Source organism: Dipodomys spectabilis, unplaced genomic scaffold (assembly GCF_019054845.1).
Source record: "Dipodomys spectabilis isolate Male_0828 unplaced genomic scaffold, ASM1905484v1 ptg000175l, whole genome shotgun sequence".
Classification (NCBI taxonomy): domain Eukaryota; kingdom Metazoa; phylum Chordata; class Mammalia; order Rodentia; family Heteromyidae; genus Dipodomys; species Dipodomys spectabilis.
This window is the reverse complement of record NW_024870852.1, coordinates 20,768,873-20,790,190: the sequence shown is the minus strand read 5'-3', so window position 1 is coordinate 20,790,190 and position 21,318 is coordinate 20,768,873. Positions and strand designations below refer to the sequence as shown.

The following is a 21,318-nucleotide window of genomic DNA, read 5'->3' as shown; positions in this document are numbered from 1 at the left end:
CTGAGTAGCTAGGATTACATGAGCCACTGGTACCCCGCTCTGTGAGATTCTTATCTCCAATTAAACACAGAGCTTGTGGCTCAAGTGATAGAGCACTAGCCTTGAGCAAATAAAACTCAGGGACAGTGCCCAGGCCCTGAGCTCAAGTCCCAGGACCAGTACAAAAAGGAAAAAAAGCTATGTAAAGACTTATAACATATAGTTTACTTTTCATATTTCTAGAATCCCAGAATGCCAATAACATGAAAGTAGAAATCCAAGAAAATGAAGAGAAATATTTGAGGCCAGTTTTAGTCATCCATAACAAAACATTGATGAAAGAAAGAAAGAAGACCTTACGAGAAATAGTTAACATAACCACAAATCCAGGATCCTCAAGAAAAATAGCCCGTAAGTGTGACTCATTTGGAACAAGCTTGAAAGGCATTTCAGAATTACTTATTAGTCACAGGAACCATGTAAGGAAGAAGTCCACTGATGTCAGAGGAGGCGGGTCCTCCGACACCCAGCCTGAGGAAGTGCACACCGGAAGGCAGCCCTGTAAAGTGCGTCCAAACCAGAAATCTCACAGTTCTGATGAGGACCTTGTTCATCATCAGAAAAATGTGTCTTTGGAGCAACTTCCTGAGGATAACAATTGTGGGAAGACCTTGTACAGAAAGACAGCCTCTGGCTCATGTGAGAGAGCTCGTACCATAGAGAAACCACCAGCAAATCATGACTGCAGATCAGCCCCAAGGAAAAAGTCAAAGTTTGATTCTGGTCCAGAAACCCTTAGGAAGAGGAAACCAAGTGAGTCTAGCCAGAGTGCAAAGTCCTCATGCATCAAGTCAAGGCATCCCACAACTCACCGTGAGTGTAACACACAGATGGAGGCTGTGGAGGGGAAGTCCCAGCTTCCCCAACATAAAAGGAGGTCCGTAGGTGGACAGGCTGGCCGTGAGCGAGCCCACGCAGGGGCCAAGGCCTCTGACCACTGGGAAGGTGGGAAATCCCCTCGTGAAAAATCACGTCCGTACTGGAAACCTCACACCACAGGAATGCCCAACATGGGCACCGGCAAGGACGGTGCCTCCCAGGAGCCACACCTGACTTCCAACAAGAGAAAGAGCCCAGGAGAGAAAAAGCCTAAAGGTAGTAAAGATGAGAAGACCTTTCTCCCAAAGTCTGAGCGCACTCCACGTGGGAGGTCACGCTTGGAGAGAGCCCCTGAGGAGGGTGAGGGGAGTGGGGGCACACGCAAGGATGGAAAGCAAGGCACCCCCCCAGGACGGAAGACCCATGCCTGCAGTCGCTGTGGGGAAAGCTTTGGAAGCAAAGCAGGCCTTACCCAACACCAGAGCACACACACAGGGAAGAAAGCCTTTGAGTGCAGCGAGTGTGAGAAATCCTTCTCAGTAAAGTCCAACCTCACAGAGCATCAGAGAACTCACACGGGAGAAAAGCCGCACGGCTGCCAGCAGTGTGGGAAGTCGTTCTGCCAAAAATCGGCACTCACGGTGCATCAGAGAACTCACACCGGAGAGAAGCCATACAAATGCAGCGAGTGTGGGAAACGCTTCTGTGTGAAATCAAACCTCACTCAGCATCGGAGGACCCACACAGGAGAGAAACCTTATCAATGCAGTGAATGCTCCAGGTCTTTCGGCGTGAAATGCAACCTCATCGTGCATCAGAGAACTCACACAGGAGAAAACCCCTACAAATGCCCCACGTGTGGGAAAACGTTCCATGAAAAGTCAGCCCTCACAAAACACCAGCGAATTCATACTGGGGAAAAGCCCTATGAATGTAACGAATGCGGAAAAAACTTCAGCCAGAGGTCAGCCCTCACAAAACATCAGAGAAAAACACACAAGAAGAAAACATCCACCAGTACCTTCCCTGTGCAGAAAGAATCCTGCCACCAGCCAAATGCACTGACCACTAGCAAAACCAGAGTGCAGAAACCTTGATAGGCCAGCCCTTGCAGCAAAAGCTTCATACATAGGCTTCACGACGAGGAGCTGGGAAATTAAGGTAGACGTGCAGTCATGTGAGTGTCTTGATCATGTGAATACTTTCAACAAGTAATAAAGAACATGAGTGAAGATGATCTGTGGAAATACTGTTCAGAAGTTATATTTCAAGCTGGGTGCCTGTGGCTCATGCCTACAATCCTAGCTATCAGGAGGCTGAGATCTGAGGATCACAGTTCAAAGCCAGCCCAGGCAGCAAAGTCCGTGAGACTCTTATCTCCAATTAACCACCAGAAAACCGGAAATGGTGCTGTGGCTCAAATGGTAGAGTGTTCACCTTGAGCTGACGAGTTCGGGGACAGGCCCACAGTTCAGAGCCCAGGCCCAGAGTCAAGCCCCACAACCAACAACAACAACAACAAAAAGCAGCAGTTATATTTCAGGCAGAGGGGAAAAGATGAATCACTGACATGGAACCAGTTACAGCAGCAGGAACTGAATTCGGTTTGGTTACACTCTTTAAAATGTTTAAAGTGGCTCAGACCTGTAATCCTAGCTACTCAGGAGGCTGAGATCTGAGGATCATGGTTCGAAGTCAGTTTGGGCAGGAAAGTCTGTGAGAGTCTTATCTCCAATGAACTACCAAAAAGCTAGAAGCAGAGTTGTGGCTCAAGTGGTAGAGTGCCAGCTTTGAGTGAAAAAAAAAAACTAAGGGACAGTGCCCAGGCCCTGAATTGAAACCCTAGTTTGGACAGAAAATAATCCCCCCCCCCAAAAAAAACATCATAGGCTTCCTCCTAGGAGGATTGACCTCCAACGCATTTCTTGCAGAAGAAATGAACTTCTCATGGTCGTTTTGCTGCAGGTAGAGGACATGAGGTGAACGCGCGTCTTGGGTGTAGGGGGAGTGTACCACACCGCGCATGCACCGCGCTGGGGTCCTTGAGTGTACCACACTGCGCATGCACCGCGCTGGGGTCCTTGAGTGTACCACACCGCGCATGCACCGCGCTGGGGTCCTTGAGTGTACCTCACCGCGCATGCACCGCACTGGGGTCCTTGAGTGTACCACACCGCGCATGCACCACACTGGGGTCCTTGAGTGTACCACACCGCGCATGCACCGCCCTGGGGTCCTTGAGTGTACCACACCGCACATGCACCACCCTGGGGTTCTTGCTAACACCCCTTCCAGACCTCAGTGCTGGTCAGCCTTGTGCCAGAACCACTGGACTTCCTCCGAGGTGGAGGGGCTCTAGTGGGGACAGTGAGCTAACCCCCAGGCAGGCTCCAGGTCACCCAATACACGGCAGGCTGGAGGAACCCCATCCTGCCACCACTGCTCCTGCAGGATGGTGCAGAGGCTCTGCGCCTCCCAGAAGAGGCCGGTGCAGGTGCAGGCTAGCCACACCAAAGGACCCGTGCCCTGCCCTTTGAACCATAGGAGATGAGGTAGGAGATGGGAAGGGGCAGTGACAAACCCTCCCCCGCTCCCCTTTTCTCAGGATGCTCCAGGACAGAGTGGTTCACACCAGCACCCTGAGGGGGCCCTGGGCACAGCAGCAGGCTGGGCCTTGCTGCCCTGCTTCTCTCTTCCCTGCTCGCTCTGAGGCTGTACCTCTCCACAAGCTGTTAGCATGGATATTTTTGCTCTGGTCCCTCCCAGGCTAAGATGAGGCTCTTCTGGAGAAATAGGAAAAAGAATAAGAAAATAAGTTGAAAAAAGTAGGAAAAGAAAACTCATTAAAATAAAAGTGGGTTTTTAGAAATAGGGGAAATAACAAGAAATCTAAGCTACACTTCTTTGAGAGACAAAACTAATATATCATGGTTCCATAGGTAAGCAAAAGAATCTGGATGGTTAAGAAAAGAGAATATTTATTATTATTTAAAAAATACTGAGTTTTGGGCTGGGAAGGTGGCTCAGTGGTAAAGCGCTTGCCTTGCGTGCATGATGCCCTGGGTTCGATTCCTCAGCAACACATAAGCAAAAAGAAAAAAAGCCACAAGTGGTGCTGTGGCTCAAGTGGTAGAGCGCTAGCCTTGAGCTGAAGAGCTGAGGGACAGCACCCAGCCCCACGACCGGACCAAAAAAAAAAAAAACAAAACTGAGTTTCAAGTGTGGTGGCTCATGGCTGTCACTCTAACACTTGGGGAAACTGAAGCAGGGGATGAGGAGTTCTAGACCAGCCTAAGCTACATAGGCAAATTGTCTTAAAAACAAAATAAATTTTGAAAAAGATAGTACGTTATGATGGTGTTATAAAGGCTAAAAGCCAGACACTAGGGTAAGTTGTGCCCCAAGCTGTACCCAGTGTTTAAGAACCTGCCACTGCCATTGCCACCCTCTAGTGGCCAGAGCCTGACATAGCATCCTCTTCTTGCAGTCATCATAGATTATTGCCTCTGTCACCCAGGGGCTATGGAAATGGAATCTCCAAGCAGAACTCGATTTATTTCATGCCTCACATCCAATCCATCCCACAAAGGTCAGATATGCACATCTGAGCTAGGAGGGAGGCTGGCAATTCCAGTCTAAGTCCTTCTCTGGAGAGGCGGGGCTTGTCCCCGTGAACTGCCCCCATGAACTGTCCCGTGAGCTGTTCGTGGGAAAAGGGCCATTGCAGAGCTCATGGAAGTGACCAAGACCGGGGTCTCCTGTAAGACAAAGCAGATCAACCCTCAGAGAAGGATTAAAGATAGTAAAAAAGAATAAAGAAAGGTTCATCAATAATTCTGTCACGGCTGACTTTGGGAAATAGAATGTAAGCTGTCCAGAGGAAGTACAATGTCAGCCACCTACATAATTACATTTTTTCTAGTGATCACATTCAAAGCAGAAAAATGAAATATCTGAAATTAACTTTAATGATATCTTATTTCATCCAACACACCCAAAAGGCTTCAACATATAACCAATATGGAAGTTATGTCTTACTAAGTCTTAAAAATTCAGTGTGTGTTTTAGAATTTAGTCCACTTCAGTTCAGAGCAGGGCATTGTTAAGTGTTCAATAGCTTGTGGCTGGTGTTTGGGACATTTCTAAGACAGAGAAAATGAAATCAGGACTTTATTTTAGATCATTATAAAATGAATTCCAGGCTTGAGTTAAGGTTAAAAATTTAAAGGCCAGGCATCTGTGACCCGCACCTGTAATCCTAGCTATTCAGGAGGCTGAGATCTGAGGATTGAAGTTCGAAGTCAGCCTAGGCAGGAAAGTCAGGGAGACTTTTATCTCCATTTAGCTACCACAAAGCTGAAAGTGGAGCTGTGGCTCAAATGGAAGAGCAGCAGCTTTCCACTGTGAAAAAGCTAAGAGACAGTGCGCAGGCCATGAGTTCAAGCCCCAGTACTAGCACCAAATAAATTTAAAAAAGACCTAAAACTCTAAATAAACCCATGATAATTTAGAAAAAAACATATGGTGCTGTATGAACCCTGCATCTGATGAGAGCTTTCTCTCCACATGCAGACCAAGAATCAGATCAAGATTTAATATCTGTCTAAGCACAGAGCTGCTGCAGAATCAGTATCTGAATAAAAAATGATCAGATGCTATCATGAGAGGACTCATAGGGGAACAAATCCAAGTGGTGACTAAACATAAAAAGATTCAGAATCCCCACAGGAGTGAGGGAAATGCAACTCCAAACCCTCGTAGGGCCTCACGTTAATTGCATAGGCCAATGAACTGAGTGTGTGTGAGCTAACACTTTCTCTGATTGGGAAGGGACATGCTTTGCCACAGCCCCAGCACCATCACCTTGCTGCAAAGCCAACTGGGAATGTTTGTCAAAATCACAGCTCTGTGCCTGCGCGGTCTCTCACCCTGCAGTCCCACACACGCACAGCACAGGAATCCATCTCGTGGAGACAAAAGAGCAGAATGGAGGTGGATGTTCGCACCCGCCGTGCTCATGATCCCAAGGGGAGAAAATCCTAAAGCAAGGTGGGTGCTTCAGGAGCGGAGGAATGGCCGGGAGGCAATGGCCTCTGGGACTCTGCCTCCTGTTTATTCTCTCCTCCTATGAGTCACATTAATCAGACATTGGAACTAAGCATCTGTCCTCCATGGCTTCCAGCGCGGATGAATTCACTTCTCCCATCTATTTTTTTCCCCACATTGCATTGTGGGAGAATTTTGTTTTTCGGCTGCTATGACAACATACCATAGACTGGGTAATTTATAAAGCAGGAATCTTAGCCAGGCATTTGGTGGCTTACTTCTGTAATCCTAGCTACTCAGGAGGCTAAGATCTGAGGATCAGTGTTTGAAGTCAGCCTGGGCAGGAAAGTCAAGGAGATTTGTCTCCACTTAACCACACACATACACACATACCCCAGAAGCGGAGCTCTGGCTCAAGTGGTAGAGTATAAAAGCTAAGGAAGTGTGTCTAGGCCCTGAGTTCGAGCTCCAATACCAGCATACACACACACACAGCTTCCATATCAGTATCTGAGTCAGCTCTCTGACCTCACTTCCCCAGCAGCCCTGATATCTCTCCTCCTCCACCTGCCCCTATGTTGGGAAAGGAAGAAGCGGGACCTTGGTCACACAGGGAGGGGCAGTGGGGGTGTATTTGAGGACTTTCTCCAGGGGCTGCCTGTTCTGAACTGCTAGGACTTGTTCCTCACTGATTGCTAATATTGTACACTACTAATTAAGACTGCTTCCTTCTGGGGCTAAGCCAGCTCTGTCTGGCAGCTTCTCCTGTTCAGACACACACAGCCTCCCTGAGGTGCACATGGGAAGCCACATACTCACCATATCCCAGCACATACTGTTCTTTCAAGTATCACTGAGGTAGGGTGTGGTAGTGCATCTCTGTAATCCCAGCAACTCAGCAAGCAGAGTTAGGAAGCTGGAGATCCCAGGCCAACTCATGCAAAAATACAAGACACTGAGTGAAGGAGCTCAGGACAGCGCTAAGGCCCTGAGTTCAAGCCCCATGACTACAAACAACAACAAAATGTAATTTATACACACCATGGAATATTGCCCGGCCTTAAAGAGGAAGGGAATCATGGCCTGTTAAAGACATTATTCTGAGTGAAATACGCCAGTTATGGAAAGACACATTCTGTGAGGTACCTAGAGGAGTCAAATTTATGAAGGCAGAAAGTGGAGTGGGGCTGCCAGGGGCTGGAGGGGAGAAGGGGAAGTTGTTTAATAAAAGTATGTTTATACAGTTAAAAAAAAAAATACAAGACACTTTCTAAAAATAAATTAAAGCAAAAAGAGTTGGGGCATGGCTCAAGTGGTAAAGTACTTATTTAGCAATCATGAGTCTCTGAATTCAATCCCCAATGTCACCAAAAGAAGAAAAAAATTACTGAATCCTTTGCTGTGTGTTGTCTTGAAGTGAACCTCGTCATTAGGATACGTGCTGGGGGTAACTCCAGACTGGAAGAAAAGCCTTATAGTGGTTTCCAGAACACTGGCCCCCAAGGTCAGAGTTCACATGCTTAAGCTACTTAATAGCTGCACAGCGAATGACTTAATCTCTCTGTGTTCCACTTCCCCTTGTGAAAAATGTAAGTAATATAATAATTCCTAGCTCAGAGGGTTGGGGTGAAAGTTCAATGAGATGTGGTGTATAAAGTCCCTAGGAGTAAATAAATTAATGTAAAACCCTTCAAACAGTGCCTGCCCTCCACCCCAGTGTAACATTGGTAAGTGGTAGCTATTATTTTTATTTATTCTGTGAGCTAGAATTTTTTTAAAGTCTCAATGAATATGCTCCAATATCCTTCTACCGCATTACACACACACACACACACACACACACACACACACACACACACACACACACACACACACACACACACACACACACACACACACACACACACACACACACACAGAGAGAGTTGGGGATTGTATTAGGTGGTATTCTGCCAGCAGGGGGCACTAGTTTCTCACAGGCGGCCTGCACTGGAGCCCCAGGGACTCCTGAGTTTCCACCCAAACACCAATAACCCCTCATTCCTGGAAGAGCGATCTTCGCCAATTAAGTTATTGTGAGTTATGTGAGCCCCCGTCTGCAGGAGCCAAGGCTAGACTGGCTGTCTGCCTTCTGCCCTTTGCTTCCCGCTTAGAGAACCAAGTCACCATGAATTTTCTTAATGATGCTTTATTCGCCTGGTCCAGACATTTTTCTTCCCTTTCTTTCTGAGGCAGAGACAATGAAACATGGAGGAGAGGACACAGGCCTTGAGGTTAGAACTGGCTTTGGATCCTGGCTCCACTAGTCTAACGAATAATCTGAGCAAATGTCACCACAGCCTCAGCGTCCTCACTTGTCAAAGAAGAGCGTGAACAGAACTTAGAGGAGCGTGAGGTCGAGTCAGCTGAGTTTAAAGAATGAGACTCCCCACGTAAGTTGTCCCTATTGGGTAGCAAACATGGGAAGGCAAAGTGAGGGTCCGGAAGGCATGCTGGCTTGCGTATCAGCCAGATGGTGTGGCCTGCGCACCACCAAACAGCAGTCTTCCTCATGTGTGAAATGGGTACACTAATATCCACCCAAAGTCGACTGTTTTAAGAATGAGAATCTGTGTGACAGCCAGGAGGAGTATTGGCTCACAGCAGACCCACAATGAATGCTGGTTCTATTGCTGTTGGCAGGTGTATGTAGATGGTGCCATCTTTCCAGTATGGTGGCAGGGACTGTCTGTCCACAATCATTTAAAAATTGCAATGAAGCTAAGCACCAGTGGCTCATTCTGCAATCCTAACTACTCAGGAGGCTGAGATCTGAGAATTGTGATTCAGGCTGGGCAGGAAAGTCCATGAGACTCTTACTTCTAACTAAGCACCCAAAAGCCAGAAGTGGAGCTGTGGCTTACGTGGTAGAGCACTAGCCTTGAGTAAAAGAAGCTTAGGGACAGCTCTCAAGTCCTGAGGTCAAGCCCCAGGACAGGCACCAATAAAAAGAAAAAGCAACAAGTAAGATATGGACACGTGTGACGTACTAGGTACACTCTAGGTTCTCAGGGTCCCGCTGTGAACTAGACAGCTCACAGCTCTTTCGTCATGGAGTTTAAAACTGATGTCAGAAACTAGACAAGCAGTATGACCCGGAGAGCTGGGGAGAGAAGTGGGGTGGGCTAAGGGCAAGGAGTGGGATGGGGAGGCTGAGTTTGTGGACAGAGTGCCCAGGGAAGCATGGCGGGAATGGGGTGAGGAAGATCACCGGTAATGACTGGCGTGGGCCTCCCTGGAGTGGGGGCAGCCAGGGCCCAGAGCAGAGGTGGGAAGACGCTGTGTGTGTGGCGTGGGAGATCGGGGTCAAGAGACTCAGGCAAAAACGGGGGCTGGGGAGTGCAAATGGATGAAGTCGTGGCCAGGTCACCCAGGGCATTGCAGACCATGGTGAAGGTGATACCTTCCTTGGTTCCCACCTCTTTAAAGATGGTCTGCTGTCCAGTGTCCATGTGTGCTGAGGGGCTGACGGAAGCCACAAGAGGGCAGTGCATGCGTGTCAGTCATACCTGCAATGATAACCTACACCGGAGCCAAAGGGTTATTTTGTCTCCCATGTTGGAGGTATCAGGTCACAGTAATAGGTCTCAGGGTTCGAAGCCTGAGCTGGAACATGGGGAGAGTACCTGTCAGAGGAGGCCTACCCACCTCATGTCCAGACTTGAAAGAGAATGAAAGAGACTGGCACCCCACAATCCTCTTTGAGGGTGCATCCCCAATGACCTAAAGTCCTCCCGCTAGGCACCATGCTGAGACTGCGCCTTTAACACACAATTCAGAGGACAGCTCTGCAGAAGCAAAGACTCTGGGGAGGAGGAGAAGGAGACATGCAGGTCCCCTGGCTCAGGAGCAGAGGAGCTGGGCCATACAGAGAGGGGACAGGAGCCAGAGCACAGAGATGCTGCACTGATGGACATTTTCCTTCTTCTTTTTCCCCTCTGCACACACTGTGGAAACAAGGTCATCAACCCGGCATGAGGAGTTGAAGGCAGAGGACAGGAGATGCAAGAGTGTCTATCAGGGAGGAGAAATAGGTTGGCCAGGACACACGTACAGGGGTGTCGCCCTGTAAGAAGGACCTGCCTCATTCATTGCTGACCCAGGAGTGGACTAAGTGGTGAGCTTGGTTAAGATTTGGGATTCAGGGTTAGAGGTGTGGCTCAAGTGATAGAGCATCTGCATGGCAAGTGCAAAAGCCCCGAGTTCATTCACCAGTACAGAAAGTGCAGGGATGGCAATTCTCCCCTCTGAGTGACTGGAGAGCAGAATGTTGAGTGAGCGCTGGGGTGCTAAGCTGCGTTTGGGGGAAGGTGAAATGGATTGGGGAACTGGGAGGAGGATTTCAATTTCAGTATGTTCCACTTTCAGATTCCATTTTAGGTGAACTTAATATAAACCCACATCATAAATACAGGAGTTTAAAAAACAACAAAATTAACTGAGCATCTACTACCTGCCAAGCACGGTGCTCAGTGTTGTGTATTTCCTAGCTCTCATGTAGTCTTTATGAACATCCATTAAGGCTGGATCGTTCTTCTCCCCCATAATATGCAATGTGTCCCAGGGAGATGCAGTTACCCAGCACTCGGTGCTGGTCTGTGTATGACCAAGTCTGAGATCTGAACTCCTATGTAGCGCCAAGTGCCCCACGCCAAGTGGGGCCCCTGCAATTGTGACAGTCAGCTGCTCCTACTTGATCTCAGCCTGAACACAGGATACCTGACCTCAGCTGCCCAGCAGAGAAGCCGGGATGAAGGTGGAAAATCTGGAATGCTTCCTTGTGTGAACGAAGCTGTGGATCTGTTTGCTCTTGTGAGCTAAAGGATAAACACATTACCTTAAATTGGCCAACCTCTAACTGACATAAGAAAGTTCCAATCAAGAAGAGGAGAAAAGTCAAGATGCACTGTATTCATATACTGCTTTGTGGAGCTGGGAAAGTGGCTTAGTGGTAGAGTGCTTGCCTTGAATGCATGAGGCCTTGGATATGATTCCTCAGTACCACATAAGCAGAAAAAGCCGGAAGTTGCACTGTGGTTCAAGTGCTATCCTTTAGCTGAAGAGCTGAGGGACAGCACCCAGGCCCAGAGTTCAGGCCTACGACCAAAAAAAAAAAAAAAATAAAGGAAAGAAAAGGAACTGCTTTGTTACAATGCAACTCTTTTGTACAACTACTTAAAGATAATAAAATACATACATACAAAGAAGAGAAGAAAAAGCTAGAACCTATTTGGCCACCCAAACACCCCAGGGCATCAGCAGTCTCTTTTCTACTCCTGGGTCTCCAGCTTTCTGTCACCTCTGTGAGTCAGCCTCCAGCCCGCCAGCAACTCCAGTTCTGCTCAAGCTGGGCAAAAGTAGTTACTATGACTTGCACTCGAAGAAAAACAAGACTAAGAATTGTGAAGCTGTGGTAGATGATGCACTTCTGGGAGAAGTGCATACTGAGCAGGGCTGGGCTGGGGTGGGCGAGGCACCCAAGACACACAATTTGAGGAGGTTTCTCTCCAGCTAATGTGAGAGCAGGCTCAGCTCTAAAATCAAAAAGGAAAACAAAAACAAAAACAGCCCCCCCCTAAAAACAACAAAAAAGAAAACTTGAGGATTATCTCTCAGCCAATGCTAGGGGACAGCTTTCCATCCTTGCCACAAACCTTCCTCTTCTTTTTAGTATTAATTATCGTTTAGTTGCACACAGTACCGAACAGAAAGTGAACCATATGGGTCAGCAGGAGCTTTCTGCTCCCTATGATCATTTGGGGATCTTGCCACCTTTCCATTTGGGTGGCTCCGTAATCCTGTCACCATCATAATCAAGGAGAAAGAAGAGAAGAAGGAGGAGGGAGAGGAGAAAGAGAGGCAGGAAGAGGAAAAGGAAGGCCCCTAGCCTTTACAGCCCTGAGGTGTCACTCATTCCTTCCAGGGCAAGAGGTCACCAACTGGTGGTATTCCTTACAAGGGAAACATGGCTGGGAAGCCATGTTGCGTTGGAAGGCAGGGATGCTCACAGAGCTCACAACTCAGTGCTCACAAGCCAGGCTGGTGGGCAAGAGGGTGGAATCAGAGGGAGCAGAGTGGAATCCGAGTTACAGGCTTACAGGTTCCGGGTTGGCCCTGGTGCGCCTTTAATCTTTCAGAGGCTTTGGGTTCCCTGTTTTTAAAACAATGAAGTGAAGGGAGGCTGAGATCTGAGAATCATGGTTTGAAGTTAGTTCAGACAGAAAAAACTCTGTTAGCTCTTGTCGCCAATAAACAAGCAAAAAGTCGGCACTGGAGCTGTGGCGCAAGAGGTAGAATGCTAGCCTTGAGTGACAAAACTGAGAGAGTGCCTAAGCCTGAGTTCAAGTCACACACACACACACACACACACACACACACACACACACACCACCACCACCACCACCACCACCACCACCACCACCACCACCACCACCACCACCACCACCACCACCACCACCACCACCACCACCACCACCACCCTCAATTCAAAAAGTGTTGGGGGCTCCATTGAAGCAGGGAGGAAAAACTGCCTTGGAGAGTATGAGTCCATGCGAAGGGGTCAGGATTCAGTCTCTTTGCGAGTGTCCCTTTTTGTTTTGTCCATTCTATTTCTGGAGACTGTTGTAAGGATCTGCCTAGGAAAATGAGTTAATAGAACTAGAAAAATGGAAACGAGAGGGTTTTTACCCTCCCCCTTTGTCTTGTTTGTTCCCTTATCTGTCTTTGGGGGGGGGGAGCCCCAGAAACCGAGAGCCAAGAGTGAAGGCATGCAGCCGTGGTGCCCACTGGACTCTACGTGGAAAATGAAGTATACAACTTGCGGGTGGGGGTGGGTCCTCGCTGCCCACCACCTTTAGAGGATGACGGACGGAGTCTGGGCGGCCCCGGCTCCGCTCCCGCAGCCGGGCATGCGCAGTGCCGGCCGGGGCGTCCCCGGCGCGGCGCCCGGCCCCGCGGGCCCCGCAGGTGCGGTGCTGAACGCCGCCGCCCACGGGCGCGTCCCTCCCCCGGCACGGCGGCGCTGCGCCCGCCGCTGCTCCGCGCCCACGGTCAGCCCCGGGCGCCGGTATAATTAGCTCCATCTCCGACACGACTGTCACCTCCCACTCGGATCCCCAAGCCAGCCGAGCCCGCGGCGGAGGGTGCGCGTGACCCGCCCACTGGGCAGAGTTGATGCCACCGGGGGGCCGCGGGGTCCTCTCCACCTCGGGAGTGTCGCAGGCGTTCAGACCCTTTCCCTACGCTCTCGCGCTGTGTGCAATTAAACTAGAACGAGAAGTCGTACTGAGAGGAAGAAGAAGAAGGGCTGGAAAGCTGCCCTGAGCATTGGCTGGACCCCGCGGTGCTCCCGATCAGACAGCCCGCCGGAGAAAAACCATCCTGTCTCTTTAAGAGACAAGGAGGCTGGGGAGGCGGGGACAGCCGGCGACCCCCAGCCCGCGCGGGTAGCCGAGCCCGCCTCTTTTTGAGTGACGGACCATTCATCCAATTGAAGGAAGAACTTTTAGCGCGACGGCAAAACAGACTAATAGACTGCCAGGAAGGGCTGAGGGGGGGGCGGGACCCCAGGAAGGCGGGGCGGGCGGCGGCTGGTGGGGCCGCGGTCGCTGGGACCCGGGCGCGGGAGCCGGGCCTAGGTCGGCGCCCTGGTGAGTGGGGGGGGGGGGGGGGGGGGGAAGGGGGTAGACGGGGATCCGCCCGGGGTGTGGGGGGGCAGGAGTAGATCTGGGCGGCGGGGAGGCCCCGAGGCTACGGCCTGGGCCGCCCTGGCGGAGGGTCTGGGTGGCCGGTACCTCGGGCCTTGGCGGGTCGCGGCCTGGCCGGGCTGCGGGGCGGGACCGGGCGGCGCCGGGGCAGGGCGGGGGGGCAGGGGGAGGGGTGGAGCCCGGGGCAGAAGATGGGGACGGGGGCGCCGGGGGGGGGGGGCGCCGGGAGCCCCGGAGCCCAGCGCGGGTGCGGCCTGGCTCTGGACCCCGCCGCGGGTCCCGCGTCCTCGCCGGCCCCGGCCCGGCCCCGGCCCGGCCCCGGCCCGCTCGCCCACCCGGGACCGGTGCCGCTGCGTCTTCTCCCGTCTGCTGCGGGCGCGCGGCCCGGGGCCCGGCCCGGCCCTTTCAGATCGCTGCTGGGACGCGGGGTGCAGCTCTGCCCGGCTCCCCAGCCACCCTCGGTCAGCGCCGGGCCCGCCCCTCGGCCCCGGGCTCGCCCCCTCCGCTCGGGGCTCCGGGCCTTCCTGGGGCCTTCCACCGAGCGTCCCTCGACCTGTGGGGGTCCCCCGGCCCCCCTCACCCCCGAGCGCCTTCCCGGGGAGGCGTCCCCGGTCCCCGACCGAGCCGTGTCCCACGGTGAACACCCGGGTCTCTCCCTCCCCGCCCCGGCTCCGCCGCCGCCGTCGCGCGTCTGTTTACGGTTCGGAGACTGCGGCGATCCAGGCCGCACCGCGCGCGCGCGGGGCCCGCCGTTCCGTCCGAAGAAAACCAGAAGATGAGGCCCACAGGAAGAAGGCAGGCAGTGTCCGGTGTCGCCCTTGCATCCCGGGCACCCCACACAGGTCAGGCGCCGCAGTATTTGCTAAATAAACAGAAGGCTTAGAATTGTCAAGAGGAAGGAGGTGTGAATCTAGTCACCGGTGGGGAAAGGGGCCCCACGTTGGGGCAACTTTGTGTGTGTGTATGTGCCAAACTCTGCTAAGGGGATGCTGTCCCGTTGAAAAAAATGAGGCAGGCAGGGGCCAGGTGTCATTCCAGGTAGATCGCTGAATGTGAGGCCTTGAGTTCAAATCCCAGTACTGTCAGGACGATGACTATGATGATGATACAGACCCCAGTCGCTGTTTTTGAAAGCATAAAAGCAGGTGCAATTAATGGTAGTCATGTGCTTTTCAACTTTGTCTATTGCAAGTATTATCGTACCACGCAAAGGACAGGGAACAGCGCTTGGTGGGGTAGCTCCATTGGTTTGCAGTACCTTTTTGGGATGTGCCCATTTTGTAGTCAGGACAGCCCACCTCTCACTTTGACTCGCACAGTGGCCATGGGTCTAGTGCTCTGTAGCCACACGGTGAGGGCTGACACACCAGCTGTGCGGTGCTGGACCCTGCAAACCTGATGGTGTCCTAGCCCCTCTTGAAGGAACCGTGGTTACCCACATTTCATTGATGAAAATAACGTGTTAGCACCTGCCCGAGGTCATCCTGGACTGTGTGAGTGGAGAAGGTGGACTGAGACCTCCTTTGGTGAATTACCGATTATTTAGGCTGCAGTGGGGTTTGAACTCATGGTTTTCTGCTTGCTCAGCAAATTCCCACTTGAGCCACTTTACCAGCTCTTTTTGTGTTCATTATTTTTGAGGTGTGTTCATGAGGCCTTATGTTTCAGCCCAGCTTGATCTGTGATCCTCCTGTTTATGCATCAGCAGCCCTGGTATCATGGGCACACACCACCTTGCCCAGCTGTTGGTTGAGATGGAATCTCATGAACTGTTTTGCTGGAGCTGGGCTCGAGCCACCATGCCCAGCGTCTATCTGTTAATACTGAGGCTGGTGATTCTTTTTATTCCCTGTGCTGCTTCTACAGGAAGCAGGGGTTCAGCCTTCTTCTAATGGCACTGTTGTCTACAAGTTCTAGCTTGTTCTGTGCTTGGATAGCATCTAGGTGTTATCATTACCATCTGTGTGAATGGCTACAAGTAGCCTATCTGATGTAGTTGACGAAAAAAACCTGCCCCAGGCTGGGTGCTGGTGGTCCTGGCACTCAGAGGCTGAGACAGGAAGATGCTTCGAGTGTAGGAATTCAAGACCACACTAGGCAACCTAGCAAGATGATGGCTGAGGAAAACCTCCGTGAGGCACATCTGTCTCCGACTCAGTCACTTCCCTCAGTCCAGCTGCACTAAGTGAGCCTGGTCCCAGGATCTGGATGGAAAGTAAAACCTTCCACATGGCAGCATCTCGGAGGGGCTGGGAACTTGAAACTTATTTCCAGTTTGACCACTTTGAGTTGTTGTTGAGTCCCTGCCCTGAGGCCCGCACTGTTCTAGGCCACCAGGAGTGACTTGAGCGTGTAAGTCACCGTTCATCTTCACAGTGCTTAACGTAAGCACTAGAAAGACAAAACCAGGTCACACAAAATGACCCATATGTGTGGTAAAAAACAACAACAACAACAACAAAAACCAGAAGGAAAGGTGGGCCAGGGGCTACAAAGTAGCCTTGTGGCCAGGTTGCATTTTTATTGATAACTGGTGTTTGAGCTCCGGGTCTCTCTTTCTTGGCTTTTTTGCTCAAAGCTGGCACCCTGTCACTTGAGCCACAGCTCCACTTCTGGCTTTTTATTAATTATAATTATTAGAGATAAAGAGCGAAGCGCTGGTGGCTCACACCTGTAATCCTAGCTACTCAGGAGGCAGAGATCTGCAGATTGTGGTTCAAAGCCAGCCCAGGCAGCAAAGTCCATGAGACTCTTATGTCCAATTAGCCACCAGAAAACCGGAAGTGGTGTTGTGGCTCAAGTGGTAGAGCATTAGCCTTGAGCTGAAAAGCTCAGGGACAGTGTCCAGGCCCAGAGTTCAAATGTCATGACCAACAAAAAGAAGGGAAAAAAAAAAAAAGGTCTCACAGATTTTTCTGCCTGAGCTCTTTTTGAACCTCAGTCCTCAAATCTCAGCCTCAGCCTCCTGAGTAGCTAGGATTATAGATGTAAGCCACTGATGCCTCACATTTGCTGGTTAATTTGGAGATAGAATCTCATGGTTTTTTTTTGCCTGGGCTACCTTCAAACTGTGATCCTCCAGAATCTTAGCATCCTGTGTACCTAGAATTACAGGTGTGAGCCACTGGCACCAGGCTGAAGTTACATTTAAAAAAAAACCAAACTGAATTTGAACTTTTACAGGCTCAGTAGAAGTTTCCAGTTTTCCCAGCCCCTACTACTTGGAGGCCATGTGGTTTATTTACCTGCCTGCCTGGGTGCTTAAGGCATTTGTTGATTTTGAGTCACTAGAAAAGATCACTAGCTACTATGTTGGCTGGTTCTTCCAAAGGTGTAGTAATAACAGTAGAATGCCACCATCAAATGCCTGGACTTTGTAGAAATTTCTCTCCCTAATTGCTTTCATAGGTCCTTTCATTTTTGTCCACAACATACCACAGCCTGGCAGGGAGGGCTCTGTGTGTGTGTGTGTGTGTGTGTGTGTGTGTGTGTGTGTGTGTGTGTGTGTGTGTGTGTGTGTGTGTGTGTGTGTGTGTGTATGTGTGTGTGTGTGTGTGTGCGCGCATGTGCGTGTGTGGTACTGAGGCTTGCACAAAGAGTGTCCCTTAGCTTTTTTGCTGAAAGGTGGCACTCTACCCCTTGAGCCACAGCTCCACTTCCAGCTTTTTGGTGGTTAATTAGAGATAAGATCTCACAGCCTGTCCTGCCTGAGCTGCTTTGCACTGTGATCCTCCAATCTCAGCCTTTTGAATAGCTAGGATGACAGGAGTGAGCCACCGGAGCAGGACTGGTGTTTTTATCCCGGAGGAGATGTGGTTCCACTCCAAGTCCATGCAGCTAGATTTTTGCTTACTCTGTGACTGGTGTGATATGTGGATGGAGCTTTACATACATTAATTGCTTTAATGTTCCCAGGACTTTGCCAAGTAGAGTTGCTTGGTTCTCATCGTCATTTTACAGATTAGGACGTTTTCAGAGCAGGGATCCAAATCCAGGCCTGTCCCACTCCAGAACACAAGTCCCCATGGCTAAACGACAATGCTTCCTGGGAGGTGGAGTTGGGAAAGGCACACCCCTGGAAAGGGGGGGGGGAAGAGAGAGAGGGAGGGAGAGAGTGGGGGGAGAGAGGGAGGGAGGGAGAGAGAGCTGAGAGTGGGGGAGGGTCTGGCTTTCTTTTGTCTTTAAGTGGTGGCCTGGTGTAGCATTGCCAGCTCTTGGACCTCTGTTCCTTTTTCTATAAAATGAGAGGGAGGACTTGGCCTAATTTATGAGGACAATGCTGGGTTGTTGTGGCCACTCTTGAAGGATTCTGGCCCGCAGCCTTTGGGTTTCAGCTGTATTTTCTCAGCCGGCCATGCCCTGCCTTACCCAGGCTCTCTCCCTGTGCAGTGCTGGTGTTCTCTGTGATCCTCTGAGCAGGTATTTTGTTTCGTTTTGTTTTTAGTGCTGGTCCTTGGGTTTGAACTCAGGGCCTGGGCACTGTTCCTGATCTTTTTGCACAAGGCTAGCTCTGTACCACTTGAACCACAGCTCCACTTCTAGCTTTTTTTTTTTGGTTATTATTGGAGATAAGAGTTTCATGGAGTTTCTTGCCCGGGCTGGCTTTGAACTGTCAGTGTGAGCCACTAGTGCCTAGCTGTTGAACAATTCCTTAAACCTTGAAGCAAGGCACCTGGCAACTCAGGAGGTTGAGATCTGGGGACTGAGGTTCAAAGAGAGCCCAAGCAGAAAAATCAGTGAAGCTTTTATCTCTAACTAAACAGCAAAAAACCAGAAATGGAGCTGTGGCTCACATGGTAGAGCGCTAGCCTTGAGAGAAAAAGTTAAAGGACAGCACCCAGGCTCTGAGTTCAAACTCCAGTACTGGCGCACATACCAACCCATACATAGCTCATCTGTTTATTTTTTTTCTCAGCCTGTGTTTGCTTGCTTTTCCCAAACAAAGAAAGGTCTGTCAATACTTTACCCCTCTGAGTCTGTCACCTGGGTTATTGAAGTTAAGTTAGGGATTTGGAAAGGTCTGCCGGGGTCACCCTGCAGGGTATATTTGGGGTGTCATTCTGTGGGCTGTATGTTGGCTCTGCACTACAGACAGTGGACAGCAGGAGAAGGAGAGTGGCTACAGGTTGATCGCGCTCCTGGAGTGGGCGCTCCTGGAGTGGGAGGCCTGGTTGATCACACTATTGGAGTGGGAGGCCTGACCTGACTCCCCTCTCCCCCCCCCCTCCAGTTTAGCGTCATGTAGGGGAGGTCTAATGACAGCCATTGATCTGCTGGCCTAGGGCCCGTTGCTTAGGCCTTCCCTCACCCCGGGGCCTGTCCAAAGGCAGGCTCCCATCCAGAGGGCTGGCGGAGGGCATGCTCCTGTGTCAGTGCCAGGATCCCCGGGTGCTGGTGTGCTGGCCCCGCTTCAGCAGTCTGGGAAGAGACTGTGCATTGGAGGAATCGGGAGGGATTGGTAAAAGATCAGAGCAACCAGCAAAGGTGCAGTTGGTTTTACCTGAGGTCAGAGGCTCGGGGAGCCATCAAGAGGAGTGAGGTTCTCTGGGGCTGGGCCTGGGAGGTGGAGGTGGGGTTTGGTGTTTGCCCATTGGACAAGCATGGAGTCAATAGCACAGGCAAAAGTGTGGACTGGTAAGAGCAGGGTTTGAGTCACAGGTGGTCAGATGAGTGGGAAAGCCAGTTCCTCCCCAATGCCACCACAAGGCAGATGTGCCACCCACAGTGCCCTCTTGTCCTCTGAGGAGAGGGGTGTGCAAGGCGTGTGTCTGTGAGCTAGTGGCCTTTAGCTGTATTTGGGAGAGTTGGTGGTCAGCATGAAGGCTCCTTTGAAGCAGCGCAGCAGTAGAGGATGGAACCTCAGCTGCGCCTCCACTCCCCCCCCCACACACACACTGGGGGCTGCCCTGGGAGTGGAGTCACCTCTGCAGAGAAGATGGCCAGGGGAGCCGCTGAGATGGTGGTGTGATTAGAAGGAGGGGGTGGCCTCCAGTCATCTTCCTAGGAAGGCTGCTCACCCTGGTTTGCAGGAAACGCTAAACCAGACTTGCCTAGGCCTCCCCCCCTGGGTCCCAGAGAAAGAATAGAACAGAAGGCACTAGCCATGGCCTTGAGGGAACGGGGGAGGCAGGAGCTAGAACCTTCTGGCATTCTCCATCATGAATTCTCTCTGCCAGGCAGTGCTCCTTCACCTCCTCCCTGAGATGGGGCCTCCAGAGGGCTTTCCTCATGGCACTGGCTCGTTGTTTGTTTTTAATGATCACACCTCTTCGAAGACTCTTAGAGATGCTCCACGGAAGCCTAGCTCTTCTGTTCTCTTGTTCCTCCGTGGTGTCACTCCTGAGCTGCGCTTTAGCCGAGTGCCTTCAGATCTATGTGGGCCTCTCCTGTTCCATGGCCTTTAGAATGTTCCAGATTATTGTTGTGTTTGTTGGGCTGTACAGAGAGTGGGAGGGGGCTGGGGGTGTAGTAGCTCATGGGAGCGTTGCCTTGCATGACTGAGGAAAGAGACAGATAAGAGAGGGAAGATGGGAGGAAAGGGGAGAGCCCCGGCCTGGGGGAGACTTGCTGGCTTGGGAAGGGGCAGGGCCGGAATGTGGAAGCAGAGCTCGTTCCTGGCCCTCTGCTAGAGAACTCCAGTACTGCTGAGTGCTAGAGCACATGGCTATTTATAACCCTGAGAATTTTGCAATGTTATTCAGTTGTTTCGACCTAATTTCCACTTCCTTTCTAAAGTGAAAATGAAGAGTTAAGCAAGCTCATGCTGGAAGGGAGGATTTGCTTCAAGGAGGCCTCTATGCTGGGAATACTGATTATCTGGACATGTTTCCATAGGGATAAAGTGGAAGAGATGTTCTCTCTTTTAACTAGACTCCAGAGTGCTGGTGGGGTCCTGCAGGAAGACGTGTGCTGTGTGAGGCTGACAAACGCAATTACAAACGGAGGAGCCGTGTGGCTGGGAGGTGATGGGATGTGGAGGGAACGGTAGGCAGCCCAGCAGCCTACCGCTGGGAGCTAGTCCTGGTCTGTGGCAGACATCTACTTCCTGTGCCTAACCACACCAGATGCCAAGCTTGATCCTGACACCACAGGGCTGGGCCTTTCCGGGGGAGGGGCCAGGGAGGAAGAGAGCTGGGTAATGGATAATGGAGGATAACAAGGTCTGTCATAGCAGTATGGATGGAGTGCCTTGAGAAGGGGGTGGGGGCATGGGGGGGTGTGTTCCTTTTCTATTGGACCTTGCTGGGGGAAGGTGAAGAAAGCTAAGAATGCTAGAGGGGAGCTGACATCTGAGCTGGCCTTTGAAGCTCTTTGACAGTCAATGGGAGGCAGAGAATGTACAAAGATATAGAAGATATGAAGGAACACAGCTAGGCATGATAGGGCATGCCTGTAATTCCAGCACTTGGGAGGTTGAGGCCGGAGAATGGTGAGTTAGAAGCCAGCCTGGGCTACAGTTGCAATTTGGAGGCCACTCCAGGCTACATTAGGATACCTAGTCTTAAAATATAAAATAAAACCCCAGAAAGGAGGGAGGGAATCAAAGCACATAGATTATAGCTCAGTAGAGGTGTAGTGCCAGAGGAAGCCTTCTTTGGACCCTGAGGCCTTTTTGTTTTTGTTTTTTTTTTAACAGCAGTGATGTCTTGCTTGGTTCTCTGTATCAGTC

At 51.0% G+C, this 21,318-nt stretch overlaps 1 protein-coding gene across 1 annotated transcript in view; it reads left to right on the top strand.

Annotated features, from left to right (window-relative positions):
- The first annotated feature begins 13,520 nt into the window (after window positions 1-13,520).
- The window catches only part of Elmo2 (engulfment and cell motility 2), a 39,598-nt gene continuing 31,800 nt past the window's right edge, over window positions 13,521-21,318 (top strand). Inside the window, exon 1 of the mRNA XM_042694272.1 lies at window positions 13,521-13,592. The gene's annotated coding sequence lies outside the window, so the exon portion shown is untranslated. The remainder of the gene's footprint in view (window positions 13,593-21,318) is intronic.